Source organism: Mustela putorius, unplaced genomic scaffold (genome assembly GCF_011764305.1).
Source record: "Mustela putorius furo isolate JIRA1106 unplaced genomic scaffold, ASM1176430v1.1 tig00000275_pilon_pilon_pilon, whole genome shotgun sequence".
NCBI classification, from domain to species: Eukaryota; Metazoa; Chordata; class Mammalia; order Carnivora; family Mustelidae; genus Mustela; species Mustela putorius.
Genome location: NW_025421341.1, coordinates 15,984,714 through 16,011,981, shown reverse-complemented (window position 1 = coordinate 16,011,981; position 27,268 = coordinate 15,984,714). Strand labels below are relative to the sequence as shown.

At 37.8% G+C, this 27,268-nt stretch overlaps 1 long non-coding RNA gene across 1 annotated transcript; it reads right to left on the bottom strand.

The window, feature by feature from the left end:
- Positions 1-994: 994 nt before the first annotated feature.
- On the bottom strand, positions 995-27,213 carry LOC101673810. Its single transcript, XR_001181976.2, has 4 exons — positions 27,144-27,213; positions 18,720-18,921; positions 13,769-13,840; positions 995-1,213 (listed from the first exon to the last, which is right to left on the bottom strand). It is a non-coding gene; the product is annotated as an uncharacterized LOC101673810 (long non-coding RNA).
- Between the last annotated feature and the right edge of the window lie 55 nt (positions 27,214-27,268).

The window sequence follows — 27,268 nt, the reverse complement described above, 5'->3', positions numbered from 1 at the left end:
CTTCTTGGAAGAATGGACTGATTTCGGGGGCCCCTGGGAAGCCCCCTTTGGTTGTTATGAATAGCCCATACCTTATTGACAGCTGATTTATTGGTCTAGTTCACAACGCTCTGCAACTTTTGCATAAACTTGAGGAAAGCTGGAGAGCCAGGCAACCTGTTTCTTACCTGAGTTCTTTCCAGTTCTCAATGTGATGCCAGGATCAAAGTGTCTGCTTTTCATTTTCCCCACCCCCAGATCCCTGGCCTCTTGCTGTTCTCCAGTAATCCCTTAGAACTAATCTAATGACTTCCTCAGAGGTAGTAGCCCTACCTCAGAGGCAGTAGCTCTTCTGATAATTCTGAAGATAATTTCACATAATCCTTCCAGTGAGTTTAAGTTTTGAAAAATAAAACCAGGAAGTAAAATTGAAGGCTACACCTACTTTTTACACTATTACAACCCTCCCCTGGGGCAAGTGCGTGCCTAGCGCCGCATCTGACTAAGTGGGAGAAGGAAAGTACTGGAAGACAAACAAAGAATTATCTCAAATGATTTTACCACGCAAGGTACGTATCCACTGAGTCAGCTTCACAGAAACCCGTGGTAACATTTATTCAAGGTTCTCCTTAAAATTGTCTTTTCTGGCTTTATCTTTTCAGGATCATTTTGGCTAATAAATTTTCAAATGCCTGGGGCCAGATGTTTTTACTTGAATACCAGGATTAGGTCTTTTATTTGCACCCTACTTTACCAAACATTTCTATACTGTATCTCTGTTGGTCTCTGTGATCACCCTGTACTACCTGGAATGCAAACATTATTAACAGACCACTAATACTATTTGTAGTAAGATGAAAGTAACCAAGAGATGTTAAATGACTGAACAATCTCAAAGTTATTAAGGCACAGAAAGAGTAAATTCTGAGTTCAACCCCCTCCCCTGCTTCTGTTGCCTGTCTTGCCACTAGGGGCCATTAGCTCACTTGCAGGAGAAATTGAATGAACTAAGATGTCAGGACATAAGCAATTAAATTTTACTTGACTGGAGCTAGAGAAGAAACACTATTTCTTAGACACTGAGAGACATAAAGCATACAGGAATGAAACAACGATGATCAGCTGATGGATTAGCTTGCGAAGTTCCTCTTCCAAATATCCTTTGTCATCTTCACACTCCCCACAGGAATTAGCTGGGTGGAAGCTATTATTTTTAACACCTTGGAGGTTCAACCTGTTAAAGAATGGTATAAGGAAAGCTTCATAAACAAGTAAGCTGGCCTTTAATTTAAAGCTTAAAGCATAAGCACCAAAATCTTAAACTCATACTGCTGTATCCCCAGGTTAAAGTATTGTGTACACACTTGTGGATCTTGACTCATACCTGAAGCCTCCCATAGGAAATATATCATGTTTGTCTTATTTCTGTCAGAAAATGCTTGTTTGGTTTCTGACAGGAACTAAAAGTTTTAAAGACTCTAAGTATTAAATGCATTTTCCAACATAAAGCACATCTCCAAACCATTAAAAAATATACAATTTGTATAATGTCTTCATTCCTTAAAATAAGGTACTTAACATTTGATTGATTCTGTTCTGACACCAGGACAGACATTTGTTTAGTCCTATGGATAAAGTTTACTCTTTGTTTCCTCACCTCCAGTTTCCAGACCTGCTGCCATATTCTACCCAGCTTGCCTTGGAATTACCATTATTTGAAGATGGTGTATATCATTTTTTCCTAGATCCTGGAAATCACTCTACCCTAATCAAGTAGAAAAGTACATACATTATACTTAACTAAGTAAATGACCCGACCAGGAATCCAATTATATGACTTTTTTCCCCATCCATCTGCCTCCTTCACAGTGGATGAAGAGAGAGGATGGTAATTCAGTAACCCCCTTGAAATAGTTGAGTATCCAAGGTGGCAGAAAAATGTATGCAGATGATAATTTATATTTTGTTTTCTCTGCTGGGAAAGAACCATAGCTATTTGTACTTTGTTCTCTGTATTTTCTTCTCTGCCATTCCAAAAAGTATTGCCTTATTTTCTCCTCTCAAGGACCATACACAATTACCTTCCTAGCATTTGTGAAAAGCTAAATCAATTGAAGTCTTTCTTCTTTCTTTCTTTCAACATATAATATATTACTTGTTTCAGGGGTACAGGTCTGTGATTCATCAGTCTTACACACTTCACAGTACTCACCACTCATACCCTCACCAGCACATACCCTCCCCAATGTCCATCACCCAGCCACCCTGTCTCTCCCATCCACCTCCCTCCAGCAACACTGAGTTTGTTTCCTGAGATTAAGAGTCTCTTATGGTCTGTCTCCCTCCCCAGTCCCATCTTGTTTCATTTTCCCTCCCTTCCCCCATCACCCTCTTCCCTTCCTCTCAAATTCCTCCTATCAGTGAGATCATATGATAATTGTCTTGCTCTGATTGATTTATTTCCCTTAGCATAATACCCTCTACTTCCATCCACATCATTGCAAATGGCAAAAGTTTGTGGGTTTTTTTGATGGCTGCACAGTATTCCATTGTATATATGTACCACATCTTCTTTATCCATTCATCTGTTGATGGACATCTCGGCTCTTTCCATAGTTTGGCTATTGTGGACATTGCTTCTATAAACATTTGGGTGCACGTGCCCCTTTGGATCACTAATTGAAGGGTTTCTTATAAGAAAACAGAGGAATTCCTCCCATAGTAGTACACTCAGAGCAAGACAATGGGGAGAATGTTTGAGGCTAGGAAAGGGACAGTGTTTGGAGACCACAGGTATCCTCATAGGGTCTTGAAACAATGGCACAATTTCTCAGGAGAATGGATATCCAAGACACTTAAGGATGCTGACCTTTGGCCAATGGCCTTGACAGTGTTCCTTTTTCTAAAAACAGCAGAGAATTAGAAGAGTCAATGGACAACACAGAACCATGTGAGTTTCAGTAATGAGCTCACTGGGGTCATCTGTGTGAATTGAAACTGGAGTGGTTGTTCATGAATGTTTTGCTCTGCATAAGCTACATAGATCAATGGAAATCTTTAGAAAGTCTGATCTAAAATTTAACTTCTGGGTGTCATGAAGCAGAGATCAGACTAACTGATTTAGTCTGATTTAAAGAAATAAAGCACCATAAGCTTCTCACATATCTGTAGTTGCAAATTCATATGTACCAAACCACACTACGCCCCAAAGGCTGGCAAGGGACTCAACTTTCTATTCCCTTTAAAGTGTTTGCCTGACACTCCATCATCTGAATGTCTAGTTCATAAAGTTCCTAAAGCTGGCACTGACATTCTTATGACCTCTAGAGGAGAGAAAAATTCATGGCACTTAACGTTAAAATTATTTTTTTCTCCACACCAAACTTTTTCATCTTTGTCCTTCATCTCTTCATAGAACAAAGAAGAAGACTGGATATGTGGACAACAAAACAAGGCCAGACTCCCACTGTGGCTAGCAAGTTCAATTACCATTCAGTGATCATCACATTTGGGGTTCTTTAATCCAAAATGCAACTAAACCTATTGCAATGATTCTAAATTACAACTCCATTTGGTGCAATTATTTCTGAATAAATTCTGTGGGTAATTTTTTTCATCAAACAAACAATCCCTTTAACATGGAGGCAGGGAAGCACATTGCTATGTTTATATTAACAGTTTTTCAGGAAGATATACCATTGCATAATAAAACTTTGGATTATCATACCAAAAAGAAAGCAATACTAATGATGTGTTTATTGGAGTGATAACATCCAAGGTGAACCCGGGTCCATCAGTTTCTCAATATTACTTCTCATGAAAAGTAGCTGAACCCTAGGAAAGAGCAGCAGGTGTTATCCTAAAATGTTGAGAAAAGGTGGAGAGTGCTTGGCAGGCTCTTCTTTGATATTCTTCTCTTTACTCAGACCAAAGCTCACACCCTTAGGGGGTGGAAGGCTCTAAAGCAGGGTCCTTTAACAACTGAGGCTTAAGAAGAGATTGCAAGGTCGGTGGGGAAGCCAAAACCTGCTTTCATTAATAAAATCTCAGGTGTCCTTTGAAAATCTTCTCATCTCCTGTTTACAGTCCAATGACCCAACATGATCCATCTCCAGACTCTTTCCTATGCCACTATATTAGATTCATTTGCTGAACAAATAAATTAGTGAACAAAGGCATACTAAAACAATCTAATATTTTCTTACTGTTAAGAATGTAAGAAAAAATAAGAAATTCCTAATACAAACAGTCACCTTGACTGCTTCTGGGAGAATTAACAATGTTGCAGTTATGAACAATGTGTCATATAGAAATTTTAGATAAACAAGACAACATTTTCATTTTTTCTTGGCTTGAGTGGGCCCTAACAATGTTGAGCTTTACCTGAGCCCTGTATTCTTAGAAAACAGTGACACATAAGAAAGTCTCCATCTTTTCAGGGTTTTTGGTTTTGAAAATGCCTTACTGCCAAGAACCACCCTTCACAGATGACTTAGCAAAGACTTGAGAGTGAGCCCTCATTACCTATGACAAGGCCAGTTGCAAACCCTGCAAATTGCCTTTGTCTCATGAAATGATGAACTTCATTGTTTGGTTCCTACTGTTCAATCTTAAGAATATATCCTCAGATTTAACCCTACTTTAATCAGGCTTCTCCTTCCCTGGGGACCCCTGAACTTTGGTTCAGTCTTAAGCTTATGCAAGCATTGCAGAACAACCCCTTAATGAAAATGAGCTGACCAAAAAAAAAAAAAAAAAATCCTGCTCAGCTGTCTGATCCTACCACCTGATCATCCTGCACACCCACCCCTGGTTCTTTCTAGCCTTATTTACTGCTCCCAATACAGAAAAAGCCCTTTCTCCCTGACTTTTGAGAAAATTCTAGATCTTATCACTGGAGTGTTCTTTCTATGGTAATAGTCTCTTTCCTTCTATTAAACTAGTTTCTCTCCTTATATACAAAATCCTCCTTCCCCCACTGCCATAGTCCCCCTTCCTTTATTACCATAATTCACCTCACAAGTTGCAATAGTTTTTGAATCCTCCTCTCCTTACCTAAGTCCAGATTAGCATTTTATTTGACAGCCCTCATGGGTCATCTAAAACTCAAGCTTAATCATTGGACTGAAACTCTCAGTGAGGCAAATTTAAACCATGTTTAGTAATTCTATGAACTTTAGCAAACATTTAGGAAAATTGAATTTACATTGATTGTTATTTTCCCTCAAGCACCCACAGGGAAAAAGAAAAAAAAATCTGCACCATTTAAGGGTGCCATAAAAATCTAATCAAACCATCTGCTTCCACCTGGACGTTGAATTATTATAGAAATAGGGAACAAGTGATATATTTTAACACCTAATTTAATTACCATTTCCTCTCCCACTTTATTCTTTGACTCTCACTAATTGGTTTTACCTTTATCTGTGAAATCTCACCCCCCCCACCCCAAATGACCTAAGGGTATCAGTTGTTCCCCAGAACATGTAATAGTAATTACTATTAAGAAAAATATTTGAGGAGGAGGGGCAAGATGGCAGAGAAGTAGGAAACCCTGTTTCAGTGGGTCCCCTAAAGTGAGCTAATTATCTACCAGAACACTCTGAACACCCATGAAATCAGCCTGAAATGTAGGATTATACACTTCTGGATTTCTACAGGGGCAGACAACACCAGTGGAAAGGTAAAGTGGAGTGAGAATGATCGGACTGATATCAGAGGATAAACAGAAGGGGGAGGGATCCACCAGAACCGACCCACTGGAAAGTAATACCCCAATAGGAAAACGTCCTGTGATTGGGGACCAGCATTAACTTGGAGTCTGGTTAAAAACACACAGAAATAACAAAAGATCTTAAGGGGTAATTGGAATCGGGTGGTCACAGGCATGGGCCTAAGCCCATGAAACCAGGACAGCCACCGCCAGTGACCACCCTTGCCAGAAAGAGTGCAGCGAAGCCTCCAGGCCATGGTCCCTGCACCCCCAGCTTTCTGCTGCTTGCACCACCACTCAGCTAGGTGCATTCCCACTGATGCCCACTGTCAGCCTTTCACAATCTGCATGCACTGAGCAACTGGGGTCTGAACTGCGCTGCCCACAGGTGCTTGAGAGAGTTCTGTGAGGGCACTAGCCAACAGTCTCTAGGATGGGCCAAGAGTCTGAACACATCCAGCCCAGGCTTGAAAAACTCAGCATGCTATCTCTGGTTGGGCTCTCAGGTGGACAGTGATCTGTGAAACCCTGAGGTCTGGACCCCAGACCGCAGTCCCCACAAAGGCAGCCACTGGAAGCAGGCTCCCTGGAACACTATTGCTCATGGTTTTAGTGGCACGGGGGTGGTGAGGAGGTTGCAGAGACTAGTGGGCGCTTTTGGAGATCCCTGAGATGCTGGCTAGGGATGTGTTCTGCCTGTGGGAGGTTGCACAGCTCACCAGAGGTTGCAGAGACTAGTGGGCGCTTTTGGAGATCCCTGAGATGCTGGCTAGGGATGTGTTCTGCCTCTGGGAGGTTGCACAACTCACCAGAGTTTGCAGAGGGGGAATCTATGTGTTCTGGACCACCCAGAGGGGAACAGACTGAGGCTTCTTTCTGAGACAGAGGTCTGGGTGCAGTTTGCTTTCCACCAAACCTCTGAAAAGCCAAAAAAAGCTGCCAAAGAACAAAAACCTCCAGAGAACAAAAGCCTGAAATACCAGTTTTCACAGAGCCCAGCCCCATGATAGGGAGCAGGAGGACTCAACCCAAGCAAGACTGACTGAAAAACAATGTGGTAGGCCCTTCCCCCAGAAAGCAAGCCAAAAGAACCAGAGGACAACCACTACAGGGTCCCCATAAAACTGTAAAGCCCCAATATCAGGGGAAGACAAGATATTAAACTCCTGGTATTACCCTAAAACCTATATATTTCATAGATACAACTTTTATTTTTAATTCATTCTCACTAGTTTTGTTCTTTAAAAAATTTTTTTTAACCTACTAACCATTACAATGAGAGTTTCAATAAAACATATTCCATAGGGGCACCTGGGTGGCTCAGTGGGTTGAGGCCTCTGCCTTTGGCTCGGGTCATGATCTCAGGGTCCTGGGATTGAGCCCTGCATTGGGCTCCCTGGGGAGCCTGCTTCCTCCTCTCTCTGCCTCTCTGCCTACCTGTGATCTCTGTCTGTCAAATAAATTAAAAAACAAAAACAAACATATTCCATAATAAACTTTTAACTCAAACTTTTTTCATACATATAACTGTGTTTTCTTTTGCCTTTTCTATTTTTAATATACATATAGATGTAAATTTCAAGGCAATACTCTTTCCCTAATCAATACTACCCCTATATATAAACCAGTTTTAATCTCCCTTTATCTCTGGAGAGTTGAATCCTTTAACAAAGATATCAAGATACACCCAGGAAGAATCAAAATAGCCTTACTCGTGACCCCACCCACATCAAAGATTTATGACCAGCCTCCCATCTTTTTCTTCTGTGTTTCTGTGTATTTGTTTTTGTTCTGGTATTATATAAATCTTATTCTTAGGGTTCATTTTGGGTGGATTCTTTTTTTTTTCCCCTGTCATTTACTTTGTCAGTCTTTTTGTTTGTCTTGTTTTGTTTGCATACCTTATAAATCTTACCTTTGGGCCCCATTCTGATTGGGTCTTCTCTCTCTCTCTCTCTCTTTTTTTTCTCTCTCTTTCTCTCTCTCTCTTTTTTCTCTCTCTCTTTCTATCTCTCTCTTTTTATCTTTTTTTTTCTTTCTTTTTAGTGGTGACTTCCGTTTGCTCAGAAGCGTTCCAGGGGGCACCTTGCCTGGATTGTGGTTGATTTATTCAGCTACACGTCCTCTCAATCACCTCTCACCAAAATGACTAGGAGGAGGAATACCCAAAAGAGGAAAAATTCAGAGACTCTGCCCTCTCCATCAGAACTATTGGATGTGGACATAAACGTATGTCAGAAAGGGAATTTAGGGTAACAATTATCCAGGCAATGGCTAGGTCAGAAAAAACCATTAGTGAGAACATGGAATCTCTAAGGGCAGAAGTGAAAGCTGCCAGGGGAAGAAGTTTAAAATGCTATCAGTGAGATCCAATCTAATCTAAATACTCTAACAGCTAGGGTAACCGGGAGGCAGAAGATAGAATTAGTGATGCAGAGGATAAACTGATAGAGAAAAAGGATCAGGAGGAGGCATGGAAGAAACAGCTTAGAAACCATGAAAACAGAATTAGGGAAATAAATGACCGCTATGAAACTTTCCAACATCAGAATTATTGGGATCCCTGAGGGGGAGGAGAAAGAAAGGAGACTAGAAGATATAGTTGAACAAATTCTCCATGAAAGTTTTCCCAATCTGGGAATGGAACCAGTGTTCATGTCCTAGAGGCAGAAAGATCACCCTCAAGATCAATGAGTCTAAAAGACCTTGACACACTGGTTTGTGAGACTGATGAATCATAATGAATCAAGGGCTCCTAAAGGCAGCTAGGTGGAAGAGATTCCATATGTTTAGAGGAAGACCCATCAGAAAAATTCAGACCTGTCCACAGAAACCTGAAGAAAATGCCAGGACCTGTTGATATGCTGTCCAGAAGAGACCTATTTAGGACCCAAAGGTACATCCAAACTGAAAGTGAAGGGATGGAGACATATCTTTCATGCCAATGGGCCTCAAAAAAACCCTGGAATAATGATTCTTATATCAGATAAATTGGATTTTAAACTAAAGACTATAGTCAGAGAAAAAGAAGGACACTACATCATTTTTAAAGGGTCTATCCACCAAGAAGATCTAACAATTGTAAATATTTATGCCCCCAATATGGGAGCAGCCAACTACGTAAGCCAACTATTAATCAAGATAGAGAGTCATATTGATATGAATACATTAAGAGTAGGGGATCTTAACATGCCACTCTTAGTAATAGACAGATCACCCAAGCAGAAAATCAATAAAGAAACAAGAGCATTGATATCACATTGGACCAATTGGACCTCACAGATATATACAGAACATTCCACCCTAAAACAAGAGAATACTCATTCTTCTCAAGCACACATGGAACTTTCTCCAGGATAGACCACATACTTGGTCGCAAGTCAGGGCTCAACTGATACCAAAAGATTGATATTATTCTCTGCATATTCTCAGACCACAATGCTTTGAAACTGGCACTCAACCACAAGAAAAAGTATGGAAGGAATTCAAACACTTGGGAGCTAAAGACCACTCTGCTTAAGAATGTTGGATCAATCAGGAAATCAAAGAAGAACTTAAACAATTCATGGAAACCAATGAGAATGAAGTCACATCTGTCCAAAACCTATGGGATATGGCAAAGGCAGTCGTAAGGAGAAAATACATAGTCATCCAAGCCTCACTCGAAAAATATTGAAAAATCCAGAATACACCAGCTCTTTTTACACCTTAAAGAACTAGAGAATCAGCAAGAAATTAAGCCAACCTCACACACAAGAAGGGAAATAATCAAGATTAGAGCAGAGATCAATGAGATAGAAACTAGAGATGCAGTAGAACACATCAGAACTAGAAACTGGTTGTTTGAATGAATCAATAAGATTGATAAATCACTGGCCAAATTAATCCAAAAGAAAAGAGAGAGGATCAAAATTAATAAAATTATGAATGAAAAGGGAGAGATCACAACTAACACTAAGGAAATAGAAACAGTCATCAGAAATTATTATCAACAGTTATATGCCAATAAGTTAAGCAACCTAGATGAAATGGATGCATCCCAGGAAACCTATAAATTTCCAACACTGAATCAGGAAGAAATTGACAACCTGAATAAACTAATATCTAGTAACGAGATTGAAGCAGTGATCAAAACCTCCCCCCCCAAAAAAGACCAGGATCTGATGGATTCCCTGGAGAATTCTATTGAACATTCAAAGAAGAAATAATACCTATTCTCCTAAAGCTGTTTCAAAAAATAGAAAAAGAGGGAAAACTTCCAAACTCTTTTTAATATAAAGCCAGCAGTACCCTGATTCCCAAACCAGGCAAAGACCCCACCAAAAAGGTCAGACCAATATCCCTGATGAATGTGGATGCCAAGATTCTCAACAAGACCCTAGCTAATAAGATCTAACAGTACATTAAAAATATTATCCACCATGATTAGGTGGGATTTATCACTGGGATGCAAGGGTGGTTCAACATTTACAAATCAGTCAATGTGATGGAAAAAATCAATAAGAGAAGAGAGAAGAACCACGTGGTCCTCTCAATTGATGCAGAAAAGCATTTGACAAGATACAGCATCTTTTCCTGATTAAAATTCTTCAAAGTATAGGGATAGAGGGAAAATTCCTCAACCTCATAAAATCTATCAATGAAAAACCCAGAGAGAATATCATCCTCAATGGGGAAAAGCTCTCAGCCTTCCTGTTGAGATCAGGAACACAACAAGGATGCCCACTCTCACCATTGTTGTTCAACACAGTACTAGAAGTCCTAGCAACAGCAATCAGACCACAAAAAGAAATAAACGGTATTCATATTGGCAAAGAAGGAGTCAAACTCCCTCTCTTTGCAGATGATATGATACGTTATGTGGAAAACCCAAAAGACTACAGCCCATACTACTAGAACTCATGCAGCAATTCAGTAATGTGGCAGGATACAAAATCAATATACAGAAATCAGTTGCTTTCTTATACACTAAAAATGAAAATAGAAAGGGAAATTAGAAAATTGACTCCATTTACTACAGCACCAAGAACCATAAGGTACCTGGGAATAAACCTCACCAAAGAGGTAAAGTTTCTGTACTCAAGGAACTACAGAACACTCATGAAAGAAATGGAAGAAGACACAAAAAGATGGAAGAGCATTCCATGCTCATGGATCAGAAGAATAAACATTGTTAAAATGTCTATACTGCTAGAGCAATCTATATGCTCAATGCCCTCCCAATCAAAATTCCGCCGGTATTTTTCAAGAGCTGGAACAAACAATCCGATATTTTGTATGGAACCAGAAAAGACCCCAAATTGCCAAGGAAATGTTGAAAAACAGAGCAAAACAAAACAAAACTGGGGGCATCATATTGCCTGATTTCAAGCTTTACTACAAAGCTCTGATCACCAAGACAGAATGGTACTGGCACAAAAACAGACCCATAGACCAGTGGAATAGAGGAGAGAGCCCAGATATGAACCCTCAACTCTATGGTCAAATAATCTTCGACAAAGTAGGAAAAATATACAGTGGGAAAAAGACAGTCTCTTCGATAAATGGTGCTGGAAAAATTGGACAGCTACATATAGAAGAATGAAACTCTACCATTCTCTTATACCATACAGAAAGATAAACTTGAAATGGATAAAAGACCTCAACATGAGGCAGGAATATGACAGAATCATAGAAGAGAACATAGTAACCTCTTCGACATCAGCCACAGCAACTTCTTTCAAGAAATGTCCCCAAAGGCAAAGGAAGCAAGAGTGAAAATGAACTTTTGGGACTTCATCAAGATCAAAAGCTTCCACACAGCAAAGAAAACAGTCAATAAAACAAAGAGGCCACCCACAGAATGGGAGAAGATATTTGCAAATGGCACTACAGACAAAGGGCTGATATCCAAGATCTATAAAGAACTCCTCAAACTCAACACACACAAAATGGATAACCACATCAAAAAATGGGCCAAAGGCATGAACAGACACTTCTCCAAAGAAGACATACAAATGGGTAACAGACACATGAAAAAAAATGTTCATCATCACTAGCCATCAGAGAGATTCAAATCAAAACCACATTGAGATACCACCTTACACAAGTTAGAATGGCCAAAGTCAATAAGACAGGAAACAACAAGTGTTGGAGAGGATGTAGAGAAAGGGGAACCCTCTTACACTTTTGGTGGGAATGCAAGTTGGTGCAGCCACTTTGGAAAACAGCGTGGAGATTCCTTAAGAAATTAAAAATAGAGCTACCCTATGACCCTGCAATTGCAGTACTGGGTATTTACCCCAAAGATACAGATGTAGTGAGAAGAAGGGCCATCTGTACCCCAATGTTCATAGTAGCAATGGCCACAGTCACCAAAGTGACTTCAACAGATGAATGAATAAAGAAGATATGGTCCATATATACAATTGAGTATTATGCCTCCATCAGAAAGGATGAATACCCAACATTTGTATCACATGGATGGGACTGGAGGAGATTATGCTGAGCAAAATAAGTCAAGCAGAGACTCAATTATCATATGGTTTCACTTACTTGTGGATCATAAGGAATAACACAGAGGACATTGGGAGATGGAGAGGAGAAGTGAGTTGGAGAAAATTAGAAGGGGAAATGAATCATGAGAGAGTATGGACTCTGAGAAACAAACTGAGGGTTTTGGAGGGGAGTGGGAGGGGCGTTGGGTGAACCTGGTGGTGGGTATTAAGAAGGGTACGTATTGCATGGAGCACTGGGTGTGGTGCATAAACAATGAATTTTGGAATACACTCACAAAATTAAATTAAATAAAATTTAAAAAATTGTACCTGGCACAATTTTTGAGAACTTATGCTTTGATGATTTGAAGTTAGTGACACTGAGAAAAGAGGGAAAATGTCATATTTGAACAAGCTTTGGTTGATTTTGGTAATCATCATTAATATTTTTATATCAATTAATGAAAAGAAAGTCCTAAGTAAAGTGGTTCTGGAAAGAGGACATATCCATGAATTCACTGAAAAAACGTCCAGTTGTGGCAAAAGCATTTGTGTGGGAAAACTCTTGTCATTTATGAGGAAGAGAGGGGGGAAAGAAAAGAATATGAGTAAAGGTATAGAACCAGAGTATTAAAGGGCCCACAAATATGAAAATGGAGATATATTCAGACTTTCACATATATCACATATAGGTGATATATATATACATACATATCTATATAGATATATATATCTCTCACACACTTCAGAATTCCTCTGTATATATATTATATTTAATATATTATACATTATATATTTAATTATTATATAATATATTTATATATTTTAAGGTATCTTCCTTTCAGCTTATTTTAAAGGTATTATCTTTCATTATTTCCAGATAATTCTTCCAGTTCACATTTTAAATAAACTAAGTAAAACAACCACATTCTGTACTGCTTAGTAAAACACAAATTATAATTAATTTTAACAGTAAATTTTGTCTTTGATTTGTTATTGTAAATAAAGATATCTGCTTTTTTCAGTAATTACATATAGAATAAATCTACTAGATTTGAGGATAAAGAGCATTTTAAAAGGATTTTAAAGAACTAACTTTCTTTCAACTTCATCCTCACATTTTTTATTTATATTTCAAATATTATATGATAGTGAACTGAAGAAATGGAGTACATTTCATCTCTACAGCCTCCAGAGTTGAGAGGACTGCGGTTGAGAGGTTGATGAGAGGTGATACTAGGTCACCAAGTTATCCTCCAAAGTCAGTTTCTTTGTTCTTAATGTATTCTGTATGAATTTCTGATTTCACTGAGAATTAGGAACAAAAATCTCTATGCCCTCATCCAGAAGCCTCACATAGAAAAGGACCCCCAAGGAAATGGTAATGTGGAAGACACTGTGCTCAATCTCAGGAATAAAGGCTCCAGGAAAAGAAGGTTGGCCCCAACTAGTCAAAGACAATTTAAATTAGTAGTGAGATAAGGCAGTTGTGCAGGCTCTGAATCACAGGCAAGGTAAATGTCTCATCCAATCAAGTACAGGCAACAGCACCCAAACAGAAGGTGACTCACACGGATGAGCCATTATGCTTCCCACTCACATGACAGCAGAGAGGGTCTTCCTGTCAAGATAACACTGTTCTGGCCACATGCAGAGCAGTGAGAGAAGGAGTCTTCGTACATGAAAAAAATAAAAATAATAAAAAATTTTTAAAAAAGACTACTATTAGCTGATGCTGTCTCTGCAGAGCAGAAGCACTCTAATCTTATCTGCCTACTGTTCGTGCCATGGGAAGGGAATCTACTGACTCTAAAGGACATCCTTTGTTTGAAGCTTGAAATTTGGATTCTAAAAATGAGAAAGTGTTAAAACTAAAATAGCCATAACATTGGGTTGCATAGATAAGTGCACAACTTTGATGCTTGTTTTTACCATTTTATCTCTTCCTTACTTTGATATGTAATTCACAAGCAATAAAATATAGTCATGTACTGTACACTTTGATAATTTTGATAATTGTATAAAGCTTTGTACTCACCACCAAAATTAAGATATAGAAAAATCCCCAGCATTCTAAAAATGTTCCTTGTAACTCTTCATTGTAGATTTCCTCCCCCATTTCTCATCAATAGGCAATAGTGATCTTCCATCACTACAGTTTTTTATTTTTTAGAATTTTATATAATTAAAACAATGTGGAATATAATATTTCATATTTTATTTTTTTCACTTAGCATGTGTTTTCTTTTTTTCAAATTCATCTATGTTGCTGCATGTCTTAAAATTTTGCTCCTTTTTACTGTTAAGGAATGCATTGTAATATTAATGGTCACAAGATTACTAATTGATGGACATTACATTGTTTCCAGTTCTCTGCTCTTAGGAAGCATGCTATATTGAACATTTGTATACAAGCACTAGTGTTTTCATTTTTATTGGATAAGTACTTAGGAATGAGATTGCTGGGTTGTATCATTCATGTGTGCTTAATTTTATAAGAAATTGCCTTACTATTTTTTAAAGTTGTTGTACCATTTTGCATTTCCACTAGCAATGTATGAGGGTTTCTTGCCAATAATTGGTTTTGTCAGTCTTTTGACCTTTGGTCATTCTCATGGATCTAAAGAGTATCTCATTGTGGTTTTACTTTCCATTTCCTTGATATCTAATGTTACAGATTGAATTGTGTTTCCTCAAAGAAATATTGAAATCTTAAGCTCCATTACCTCATAAACTGACCTGATTTGGAAATAAGGTCGTTAAGGGTCTACTTAGTTAAGACGAGGTCATACTGGAGTAGGGTGGGCATCTAATCCAGCATGACTTGTGTCTTTATAAGAAAACAGCCGTGTGAAGACAGAGGCACACTTCAATAAGTAATATCTTCTTAGCTGCCTATATGTTGCCGGAAATTGTCTCACTAAGGACTTCAATAAAATGACATTTTTAATTACATATAACAAAAATTCATTGGAGGACTTATGTGCTGAGTACTAAACTAGAGTTTTAGTGCTGCACAAAGACATGCTCATTGCCCTCAGAAATGTCTAGCACAGTTAAATTGAGCAGAGTATAACTAAGTAAAAATGGGCATACATAATTGAATATTAAACAGAATAAAATAAACTCTGAGGAAGGAACTTAATGTACAGAGCTCCCAAGGAGGAGTTATAGCTTCTAGTATTGGAAATAAGAAAATATTCATGCAGAAAGTATTTGAGGTAAATTTTGTAAGATGAGCAAAATTTCAGAAGACCATGAGGATGGGAAGAAGGCATTCTTACTGCACATTTCCATCTGGAGGCACATCCTCATGCCTCTGAAACAGAACATGTACAAATCTGGACATAGCTCCTTCTTCCGCTTGCGCTCTGTATTGTGGTTAATGACATCAGTGTTGGGGTCTAAGATTACAAATTAGAGATTTGTGTTTACTCCTCTTTCTCATCGTTCTGCATTCAAATTGTTCTTTTGATTTGTCTCAGAAATTTTGTCTCCTAATTATCATTTTATGCTTAAAAGAGTCTAGGAGCTTGATCTCTCTCACATCAGTCTCTTATGGTGTGACCAGCCTTTAGGATGGTTCCCAGTAATGCTCATCTCCTCTTATTGGTAATCTTACATAGTGCCCTCCCACAGTGGAACAGAGTTGGCAGACAGCATGATATATTCCTTCTGAGATTAGGTAATAAAAGACAATCTAATATCTGTCTTCATTACACTGTCCCCCCCCCCCTTTTTCTTTCTTCAGTCACTCACTCTAGGGAAGCTAATATGTCACAGAGCACTTATGGAGAAGCCTATGTGTCAACTGAGATCTCTTGTCAACAGCCATGTTGGAAGTGAATCCTCCAGCCCCAATCAAGCCTTCAGAGAACCGCAGCCATAGCCAACTTCTCAACTAAAACATCATAGCAGACCCAGAGGCAAAGCCATTCAGCTAAGGCTCTCTGGCTTTCCTGACACTCAGAATTCTGTCAGATAATAAATGTTTATTGTTGCAGGCTGCAAGTTTTGAGATAATCTGCTATGCAGAAAAAGAAACTAATCTACCCTTGATGGCACTTAATTTTCCATACTAATACTAGTTACCTTCTAATTAAAAAAAAATCTACCCATTCCCCAATATTCTATGATTTAGTACTTCTCGTATTGTTTTGTCATTAAGATATGCCTGCATTTACTATAGAACTTGATTGATAATAACTCTTCAAAATGTTGGGATTCAGAGCAAAAAGCATAAAGGAAAGGCTGTATGGGTTATCTCTGTTAAGTTCTTTGACTGCAATCTAGAGGAGTAATTGGGATTGTCTTAGATTAATTCTCAGATATCTTGTAGAGGTTATTGGCTATAAGATGGGAGGAATTTTTAACAATATTTGGTTAAAGTGAAAGCCAGGAATTTGTATTAGCCATGCCATCCAGTGGGGAAGAGGAATCCGAGGAAATATGTCAAAGTACTAGTAGCTTGGAAAGAAAATGTAAGCTAGGGAAGGCAAGGTTATACACACACATCAGGGTCCAAAGGGTGTGTGCATATGTGTGTATGTATGTGTGTGTTCACGTGTGTTGTGGGCATGGTATGGGAACAGAAGGTGTAAAGGAAAGGCAACCTAGAGAAGAAGTGGAAATTGCGGAGGGATGTTTTAAAAAAAATGGAGGGAAGCCAGAGATTAATTCGTCTTTCTTTTCAGGTCTGATTAGCCGACAGGAGAAGCACGACAGAAAATGCTGTGGCATCGGAATCCAACAGGTTTGAATCCCAGTTTGGCACTAGAGAAGTTAATAATATCCCTGAGTTACAGTTGTATATTTTAAACTTGGAGAATAACACTTTCTGTCCGGGATAAATATATTAAAATTAGGAAATGCAAAGAGCCTTGCATGGTACTGGGCACATAAGCATTCACACCAGGGAAGTCCAATAAAAGCCTTCCAGCATTCACCATATAAGCCTATATGTGATTCTGGAATTCTGATTTATATTCTAGACTTACCAAAAAAATGCACAGAATTGTTTAAATGAATGTATCTTCTTCTCTGCATAAACTTTGCTACAAAAAAAAAAAAAAAACTCCCCAAGGAATATAACAATACTCATTCTGAAATGTTAGTGCAGCCCATATTTTTTTTTTTAAGATTCTATTTATTTATTTGAGAGAGAGAGTGAGAGAGTGCATGAACAGGGGGGAGGTCAGAAGAAGAGGGAAAAGCAAGGTGCCCCACTGAACCAAGAGTCCTATGTGGGGCTCAATCCAAGAGCCCTGTGATTATGACCTGAGCTGAAGGCAGACATTTAACCACCCATTTAACATTGAGTCACCCAGGTGCCCTGCACCTCAGATTTTTTATATCAATGCTCATTATTAGTAGCTCAATCTCTAGATCGTACAGCTGGTAATTCCACTATCCCTTGCATTCATGGTGCTTGTCAATCTTTTGTTTTTTGATTGCTTTCCACTTGATCCCTGCTGTCCATGAGATCAGAAATGGCATCTCTGAGAATTTTAATGTACTAATAGAAAGGAGGCTAGAAGACCTCCCCTTCCAATCATCAGTCGAGTCCTGGGGCAATGGTGTTTTTTTTCTTTAGGACCTTATTACTCTAAGGGTTTTGAATTAAATGGCAATGTTATTTATTTAGTAGACAATACTTTTAGGAGTTAGCATTTCTTATGAAACATAAAACCTGTCCATTATTTACTGTATGCCTACAAAGAATTTGATTTCTCCCTATCTACATACTTTTCAGGACACTATTTGTCAAATTGGAATTTGAAAACGCTAAGGCTATATATTCAGATTGACCTAGATCACCAAAGAACCATAGTAAAAACAATACATGAGCTGTAATTCTTTGCAAAGGAGCAGCAATTTAACACCTCATATTCCAGCTGCCTGCAAAGATATAATTTTAAAAAATTGTGCAACCTGATGTTTTATTATGATCTGGATACGTGAAAGCAAAAGCACTGGTCTTTCCTTTTTCAGTGACTAATGAGTGTAATTCGTTAGGGATCATCATGTGTACCTTTCAGCAAAGAAAAGGTTAACGTCCTCTCTTGCTTGCCTCTGTCTCCAGGAGAAATGGAGTTGCTCCCCACCCCCTTTTTTTTTTTACCAAACAGAGTCCTTAAACCTTGGAATTTCTTCATGCTTTTCCATGACACAAATTGGATTTTTATATATTATTTTTTTCAAATTCTGTCTATAGATTTATATTAAAAAAAAGAAAGAAAGAAACAAATGGGAGTGGTGTGGGATGGAAGCTGGATTTTTCTTCTGGCTTTTGCTTTTATTAGCCACCATAAAGTTTTCTTTTTTTTTTTTTATTATTTTTTTTAAATCCACAATTCATAACCAGGAGCAATAACATAAAAATCAATAAGCAAGAAGTTAGGGTCTTGCCAGCCATCCCAAAGAATTTAAACCCTTTTTCACATCTAGTTTAGAAGATGCCAGTTGAAAGCTAAATCAATGCCTAGATGTGTGACTTTTTTTGCACTCTATGCTGAGGGAAAAGACAGAATTGTGCTTCTTTTTGTCGGTACCTTCTGTCAGGACAAGGGTGGAAAAATCCAAAATCAGGCAAATGTCTCCTCACGTTAAAGGGCTGACATTGTTATTCCTCTGTTAGCTGTAAATGTAATCTGGATAAAGCACCGGCTGATAACACATCCAGAGATGATCCCTCCCTGGGATGTTTGTAAAGTCTTCCAGAACCTAAGGAACTGGGGTGGTGTGGGGCTGGAGCTGTGGGAGACAGAACAGTGAACAGTTAAGGAAACAGGCTCTGCCAACAGAAGGCTCTATCCCTAGCACTAACCAGAGTGATAAGATCTTAGTTACTCAATGTTCTCAGGTATAAAGGTTCTTTTTATTTCTGCCTTACAGGATTTTTGTGAAAATTAAACAAGATTATTCATCAAAAATACCCAAATCTTGTATCATCAGGGGAATTACTTTTCCCTCCCAATGGCTACTCTTGGTAGGGCTTTCTTTCTCCCTTGCCTCTCAAGCTTTTCAAGCCAGTCAATTTGTGTTTCCATCACTTGGGACCAAATGTGGACTCACTAACACATATTTTGCGAGGAAAAGCGTGCATGCGCGCACACACACACACACACACACACACACGGAATACCCAAAGGGTGCAAAGATTCTAATAGCAGCACAGAAAGCTTTTTAACTATCAAATTTACAAGTCTATACTGTCAAGCAAACAGAGATTTGGTTACGTTTAAATGGAATCATATCAGTCATTTATTAAGTCGTTTCAACTGCTATTTATGTCTATTGTGCTATTATACTGTTATAGTGGTTCTTTTTTCCCCCACTAAATAATAAGTACTTTTTATCCTCAATAAAATAACTACAATTTTTATATATGCAGAGAGTCATTTGGAATATGAACATATTTCTTGGTAAATTTTTTGTCAACCAAACCTCACTAGATAAAGAGCTGGTAATGGTGGAAATTAAAATACTTTGCCATTCCTTCACATTCGTCTTTCCTTATTTCTCTCTGACCTTCGAATTCCTGTTTCTAACCTCCTGGCAAGCAGATGTTTCAGTTCTGGTATTCCATTTAAATCTGCCCCAGGCTCATAATGTTCCATGTATTTTCCTTTTCACTCTTCCTTTCTTATTATAAATACTATTATTTTATTTCTAAGATTATACCTAGCTTCCAGAAGAAAAGACTGCCCATCCCGAAAGTAAGTCATCTTAAGGTGTTAGTGACAGTGCAGACATTCCCAGGTTGCTGTTATTAAAAAGATAATATTTTAGGTGAATTACTTTATTAGGACATAAGAGATGGGAAGTTAGTTTTTTCTGGGCTGTTTTAGAAATTCAGAGTTAATTAAGTTGATTGGGCTGAAGGATATTTAGTGATTTTTGCCATTCTCATATCTTGTGATTTATTTATTCCTAGTTCTTGAATTCTATAAGCCAGTTACTGTTTCACTGTAAAAGCCAGGCCAGCGTAAATTTTAGTGGAGAGAATTAATCATCAGTGTTTTTAAAATACTGCAAATGGATAAAGAGTTTCCTTTGCATCATATTCTTTCCCTACTTATTTTAGATTAGAAATGAGAAAGCGTGTACATTTCTTATACGTTTGGCAGTTCTCAAACTTCACTATGCATAGGATCACCTTAATAGCTCGATAAAAATTTACCCTCTCCCCAATCTCCTTCAGTATTTACTTTTTTCATCTTTTTCGTAATGATTTTTTCCTCTACTTCACTGTGTTCCCCTTCTTTGGCCTGCTTCTCATCCCCCATTGTTCCCAAGGAAACTGCATTTTTTTACCAGCATCCCAGGTGATACAGAAGTCAGAGATTCCTTGGAGCACCTGCGTGGCTCAGTGGGTTAAGCATCTGCCTTGGGTTCGGGTCATGATTCCAGCATCCTGGGATCTAGGTAGTGGGAAACAGCCTTGTATTGGGCTCCCTGCTCAGTGGGGAGTCTCCTTCTCCCTCTCCCTCTCCCTCTGCCTCCTCTCCCACCCCACTGGGCTCTTTATCTCTCTCTCATATAAATAAATTCTTGAAGAAGAAGAAGAAGGAGGAGGAGGAGGAGGAGGAGGAGGAGGAGGAGGAGGAGTATTTGACGATCCTCAAATCATTCTTGGAAAGACTAGATCGTTCAAGCCCTTGTTTACTTAGTAGGGAAAAAGCCCAGAGAAGTTGCTACCTATTGGAGTAATAGCTGATTTTAAAATTGGAAATGTTTAAAGAAATGTACACATATAGGTAAAGATCTACAGTGTTAGAAAACAGTAAAAGGCTTACTATTAGCCATTTTCCTCTCATGCTTATTTGCTCTTGTTTAGATTTCCATCTTTTGACTCCTGTTCAATTTAACCTTTAACACAATTAGCCCAACTGCAGCTTAGTGAACTTCTCCATACCTCAGAGTAATTGCCTGAAAATGAACCTCAGCCTCCAGGAGCTGCGCTCTCCACTGAGACCTAACCTAGCCCATCCTTACTTTTAAGGCTTGACCCAAATCATCCATTTCCAGCCCAAGCTCATGCCAACCCACCCTCTTCTTCATGTTTGTCCTTCCCCTGGACCCAAAGCCTTTCCCCTTAGAAAATACAAGTTTGATTAAAAATTCTAGACAATGCAACAAAAAATAGAGAGGCTAAACATCCTTTTCTAGCTGCTTGATATTTTCTTTGTAAGCAAGTTTCTAAGAAAGTGTGAACATAATGTTGTTGTTTTGTTTTATTTTTATTTTTTTTTTGAAGAGGAGATGTGACCAAGATGTCCTGAACATTTCCTTCAACTTGACCAAATTTCTTCCTGACTTTAGACCCCCTAACCACCTTTTCTTTACAGCATTTCCTTTGGAAAACGTGTTACTGCAAATTCTTTTTCTTCCCCTTTGACATATGAATCTTTTTAAAGCGTCTTGCCAGTTGTATAACTCTGGACTGCCTTTTTCAAAGATCTGGGAACCAACTTGTTGAAATACCATCTGTAGGGTAACAATAAATCTGTCTTCCAGCCTCTCTCCCCTGGTCTCAGTATGGGGGTAGGAGCCTGATTTCAGTGGACCCTCCCTTGTTCTGAGTCATAAAATTACCTCTTACCATAAAAATAAGAGAAAATTTGCTTTTCCTTCAGGTAAAGCCAATTAGTGATCATACATGCCCTTCTTTCTCTCCACCTCCACCTTCACCCCATCATCTAAAAATGCTTGGTGTTTTAGTTTCATTTACTTGAGCTTAAACTGAGTTCTGTCCTCCTTCCCCTAGTGCAATCGTCTTGAATAACTTTCCTTGCCTATTTAAGCTTGATGCAATTTTTCCTGTGGCACGTGTTAATAAACATTTTGAGATGGGACAGGAACGTGGTGGTATGTGTCTTTCAAGTGAATCTCTTCAAGTGGGACTATTTCTTTACTTAAAAGGGCATGTATTTATGTCACACACACACACACACACACACACAAAACAAACAAACAAACAAACAAACAAACAAAAACCATACTGGCATACTTCCAGCAACTGTCATCATATTCACATTAACATACTTTTAGAAAAGGAAAAAAAAAGAAAAGGATCTATGTTTTAAATCTTAAACTCAGATGCTTTAATTCCTTCTGGAGATGTTTCTAATAGGTAAAAACAAACAAACAAAAAACTTTATAATTGTGGCGTAAGAGGCAGCATTATCCCATGATAATCAAGGGATTATCATGATTAACCTCTGATTTTAACCTCTAAAATTGGTGAATTCCATTAACCTTTGATGGTATTTTTTTCATCATCCAAAATGGACAGATTGTAGTTTTATCTTTGTTAGCCCTGTTGAGATAATTGTGTTTATATTTTATAGAACTGAAAGCTCAGATGTTTGATGTTTTGCTGTTGTTTTTAACTCTTGTCACTGATTCATGGTTGGATTTTATAGAAATCAGTTGATGACTTTATTGTTACTGATTTTTTCCCCCAAGATGCACAGGAAAATCAGAAACTACCTGGAAACTGCTCTCTGTCAGTAATAATCAAGAGTGAAACTTCTGACTAACCTCTATTTAATGATGAAAAACTTGTAAATAATACTAGGTTTTAGTGTATGAGCCAAAAAAATACTGCTTGGTTAATGCTCAACACATACCACATCAGATCTTTGGAAGCTACTAGTTGGTGTTCTAGTGAACACTAGTTTTACACTATTATTCAACTAGGTTAAATACAAATAAATAATAAAAAAAATAAATATTTCTATGTCATATATATATAAATATACATATATCAATATCACACGGTAATTGTTCTTGGATTGTATTTCTTTTGAGTGATAAGAAAAAATATAGAATGCATAACAACAATCCTGTGCACCACATATATCACTGACAAATTTTGGCATAATCTTGACTCCATTGCTTAAATGTAAGGTAACCAACAATGCCAGATTTGAATTATAATTTTACTGTCTTTGTAGGGGTAGATATCCCAAAAGAAGTCTTAGATGTAGCTGCACAAAACACAAGAAACAAACAATCAAATCATCCAAACAATAATAGAAGCAATGAAAGGCTTGAATTACCTTGTGAAATATCATATCAAGATTAAACTAGTGAGGGGCGCCTGCCTGGCTCAGTGGGTTAAAGCCTCTGCCTTTGGCTCAGGTCATGGTCTCAGGCTTCTGGGATTGAGCTCTGCATCGCATTGGGCTCTCTGCTCAGCAGGGAGCCTTCTTCCTCCTCTCTCTCTGCCTGCCTCTCTGCCTACTTGTGATCTCTGTCTGCCAAATAAATACATAAAATCTTTTTTTTAAATTTTTATTTATTTATTGACAGAGAGAGAGATCACAAGTAGGTAGAGAGGCAGGCGGGGGGTAGCGGGGGAAAAGCAGGCTCCCTGATGAGCAGAGAGCCCAATGTGGGACTCAATCCCAGGACCCTGAGATCATGACCTGAGCCGAAGGCAGCGGCTTAACCCACTGAGCCACCCAGGTGCCCCAATAAAATCTTAAAAAAAAAAAAAAGATTTAACTAGTGAAAATACTTTATGACTAATTAATATTCAGCCACATGTTATACCTGGCAATTCAAAAATCAGTCCCAAAATTTAGCAGATTGTAATAACTTGGATTGGTAGGTTCCTTCCCTAGACTTTTAAAAGATTAAGACTTTTAAAAGATTAAAGTCTTACTTTTGTCTGTTATATGTAATCATAATTTGCTAAAAAAGCAAATAAAAACTTATCTTGCTAGCACTTTGTAACATGTTCTTTTCTTCTTGGGAAGATGAATATCTGAACTGTTATGTACCTTCAGAGGAAACGAATATGTGGTGCATTCTGTAACAAAGATTTCCAACAGCCTATTGTGTATGGATTGGACATTCTTAATAGTGTATGAATAGCTTTGTGAAAACTAATTTTCAATATGCCTTCTGTTGAACTCGACTCCAAAGTAGTCATGGATGGCTTATGCTATAGCCTATGTATTCCTAGGTGACTGGGGGCAAAGGGATTGGTCATTAACACCAAGACCTCTTTTCATTTTGTTGTCCTGTTGTTTAAACATTTTTTACATATGAATATGGAAATAATTAAGTATTTTTGCTTGTGCTTAGAAGAATTTCAAGCCATGTTTTATTAATAGAATTCCCTGAAAAAAAAAATCACATTTTCCAAAGTCCAGAATATTTGAAGTGGGAGTTCAAAGTTCAGTTAAATGCAATGAATTCCTAGCATATATTTATAAATCATAGAGTTGTGGGTAAATAAAATAGGTAGTAGATGTCCTGATTAGGGAGGGAAAAGCTCTGTTGGTTCTTTGAAAATACAATAATATTTTAAAAAACAAAGAAAATCAATGATTTGAAAGAGAAGTAGTTTAGAACAGATCAGCAAAAGCAAGTGTGCTTATATACATACACACTTGAGATTTTTTCCCAGTGAATTTTGCTTGATAAAAATTATTATACAGAAACAATAATTCAAATACAATTCATTATGAGGATCCTTTTCCTTGTATCCATATTTTTAACCACAGGAGATTCCAAATGCAGAATAAGTTATATATTTGGGGGAGTTCCAATAAAAAACTTCTGCAGTCAACAGTTTGTGAAAGATTGGGCTTAATTTGCATTTTCTATCACTGTAAGAATGGAAGTTAGGTATCAGTTGACATCAATGTTGGATCCAAATTAATGAAGATAAAGTGGTGGGGTTGCTTGAGGAGGTGGCAGGGGGACAATGGCTACTCTGATGAAGGTGGATAGGAAAATTGAATGGTTTAAAAATGTGATTTCTCTCTGAGATCAATTTAATAAGCAAGATTTCTCTATTTCTCTTAATAACCAATGTTCCTCTAACAAGAAACATTATAGAAATGTTAACTCTTATAGGAAGGCTGATCTCTACGTGTTCACCAGAAGATAGGGTGTGGGTTTAAAACTTGTCAGAATGATAGATACTCTACTTTTCAGAGGCCCTTCTGTAAATTTCCATAATATGCTTTGGTCTAGAAAAAGAAAAATTAAAAACTAAAAACTCAAGCTCCATCCCTTATAATAAAATAGATAAGTAATAAAAAAAAATAAACAGTTTCTTATTTTAGTTAAATCAAGTCAACTTCAGTAAGCATTATTGCATCTTGTTGATTCTGAATTTCAGCACCTTAATTGCCTTCTTTAAGAACTAATGTCCCTAAAATTTATATAAAGACTAGAGGATAACCCTTTACCATTTCTCAAAATGTTTTTTTTTTTCTTCTAAAAAACAATGAAAAGAAAACTGAAGTTAAAGGGGAGGAAAGGAAGGCTGTTTATAGAAATTGTAAGCCTGGTGACTTCCTGATCTTTCAGATTCATCCTTGATTAAAAAACAAAAACAAACAGGAAAAATACCAGTTCAAGTGTAAAATTCTAGTCACAGCCAATTAAGAATGCAAAATTAAAAAAGGAAAAGTTTTTTTCTCAATGACTCCTGATTTCTTGCAAATGATCTTTAGTTACTTGACAAATAAGGAAATAAGTTTCTGTCTTCCACAACTGTTCTTAAAGAAACCGTGCTCTAGATAATAAAAATCAAAAGTCTATAAAAGGTAATTTTTCTAGTGTTATGTAATTAGAGTGTATTTATGGAGTTAGGAGCCCCTGTCCTGGTGAGGAGAAGTATATCGCACAGAGAGAAGCTCTCATGAGGCTTCTTAAGTCTCAACTACAGTTTTTGATCATCTTGATTGAGACTCCTCTAGACCCTTAAGGCCCTATGTGATTTACTAGTTCTGGGCAACTTGTAAATCCTGTGTGCGTATATGTGTATGTGTGTGTGTACATATGAGTGTGTGTCTATCTATCTAATACTCAGCAGTCAATTCCAATGTATGGATGTTTTTTCCTATACTATGAAGCACTTTTTGGAAACCAGCTCGGTGTCCTACATTCAACTCAACTCACTATCTATCTGGACATAGCATCCAATACCATAGGTTGAGGACTCATTCCTACAAGACTGCCTCCCTCCCTGCCCCTTCAGACACGAGCTGCAAGGCTAATGCCTCTGTGTTTCTGACTGGGCCACTCTAGATCAGAGGTTTCAATGATCCTCATCCTTGGGTACCATTAATTTGTTAGAATGGCTCACAGAACACAAACATTTTACTTATGAAGTTACTGGTTTGTTGTAAAGGAATATAACTCAGAAATGGTCAGATGAAAGACATGCACAGGACAAGGTATGTGGAAAAGGTGCTCAGCTTCCGTGTTCTCTGAGAACACTATCGTGCCCCAATCTCTATGTGTACACCGACCTTGAAGCATTCCAATCCTTATCTTCTGGGTTTCTATGGAGGCTTTATTACTTAGGTATGGTTGATTAAATCATTGGCCATTGGTGATTGATTCAACCTCTTCCCCACCCCCACCTTTATCCCCTTAGGTTAGGGAGGTGGGCTGAAAGTTCTAACACTCCAAGCACTTGATTGATTCCCCTAGCAACCAGCCCTATCCTTAGGTGCTTTACAAAAGTCATCTCATTATAAACTCACATGTGGTTGCAAGGGATCTTTCATGAATATCAATCAAGATACTTTTATAGCTCTTATCACTTAGGAAACTTCAAGGTATCTAGAAACTCTGTGCCAGAAACATGGATAAAGACCAAAGGTATGTATTTTTATTGTAAATTAAAATATCACACCATCATTTATATTTATCTTTCTATCTTATCTATGTATTGCATGCAATAAATTAAAAACTAGATGTTTTTAATAATGTGTTTTATTTGAGGTTTCAGGCATCAGAGTCTATAATTGAGATACTATTTGAGATAGGACAGAGATGTCCATGTCCCAACCCCCAGAATCTGAATATTTTGCTTTACAAGGTAAAAGAGACATTGAAGATGTGATTAAAGGTTATAGTAATAAAACCTTTATATTACCCTTAGTTCTATCCTGATTTGAAGTACAGGCTTCTTAATTTACAAATATCACAGGGAGTACCTTAACCAGTAGGAAGCAAATGTCCTAGACTGAGAAGTAGAAGTGTCCTCAGGTGCTTCTCTGCCTTAGCCTCTAGAATCTACTGAACTTGATTGTGACATAGTGATTCATGACCTAGGAGCACA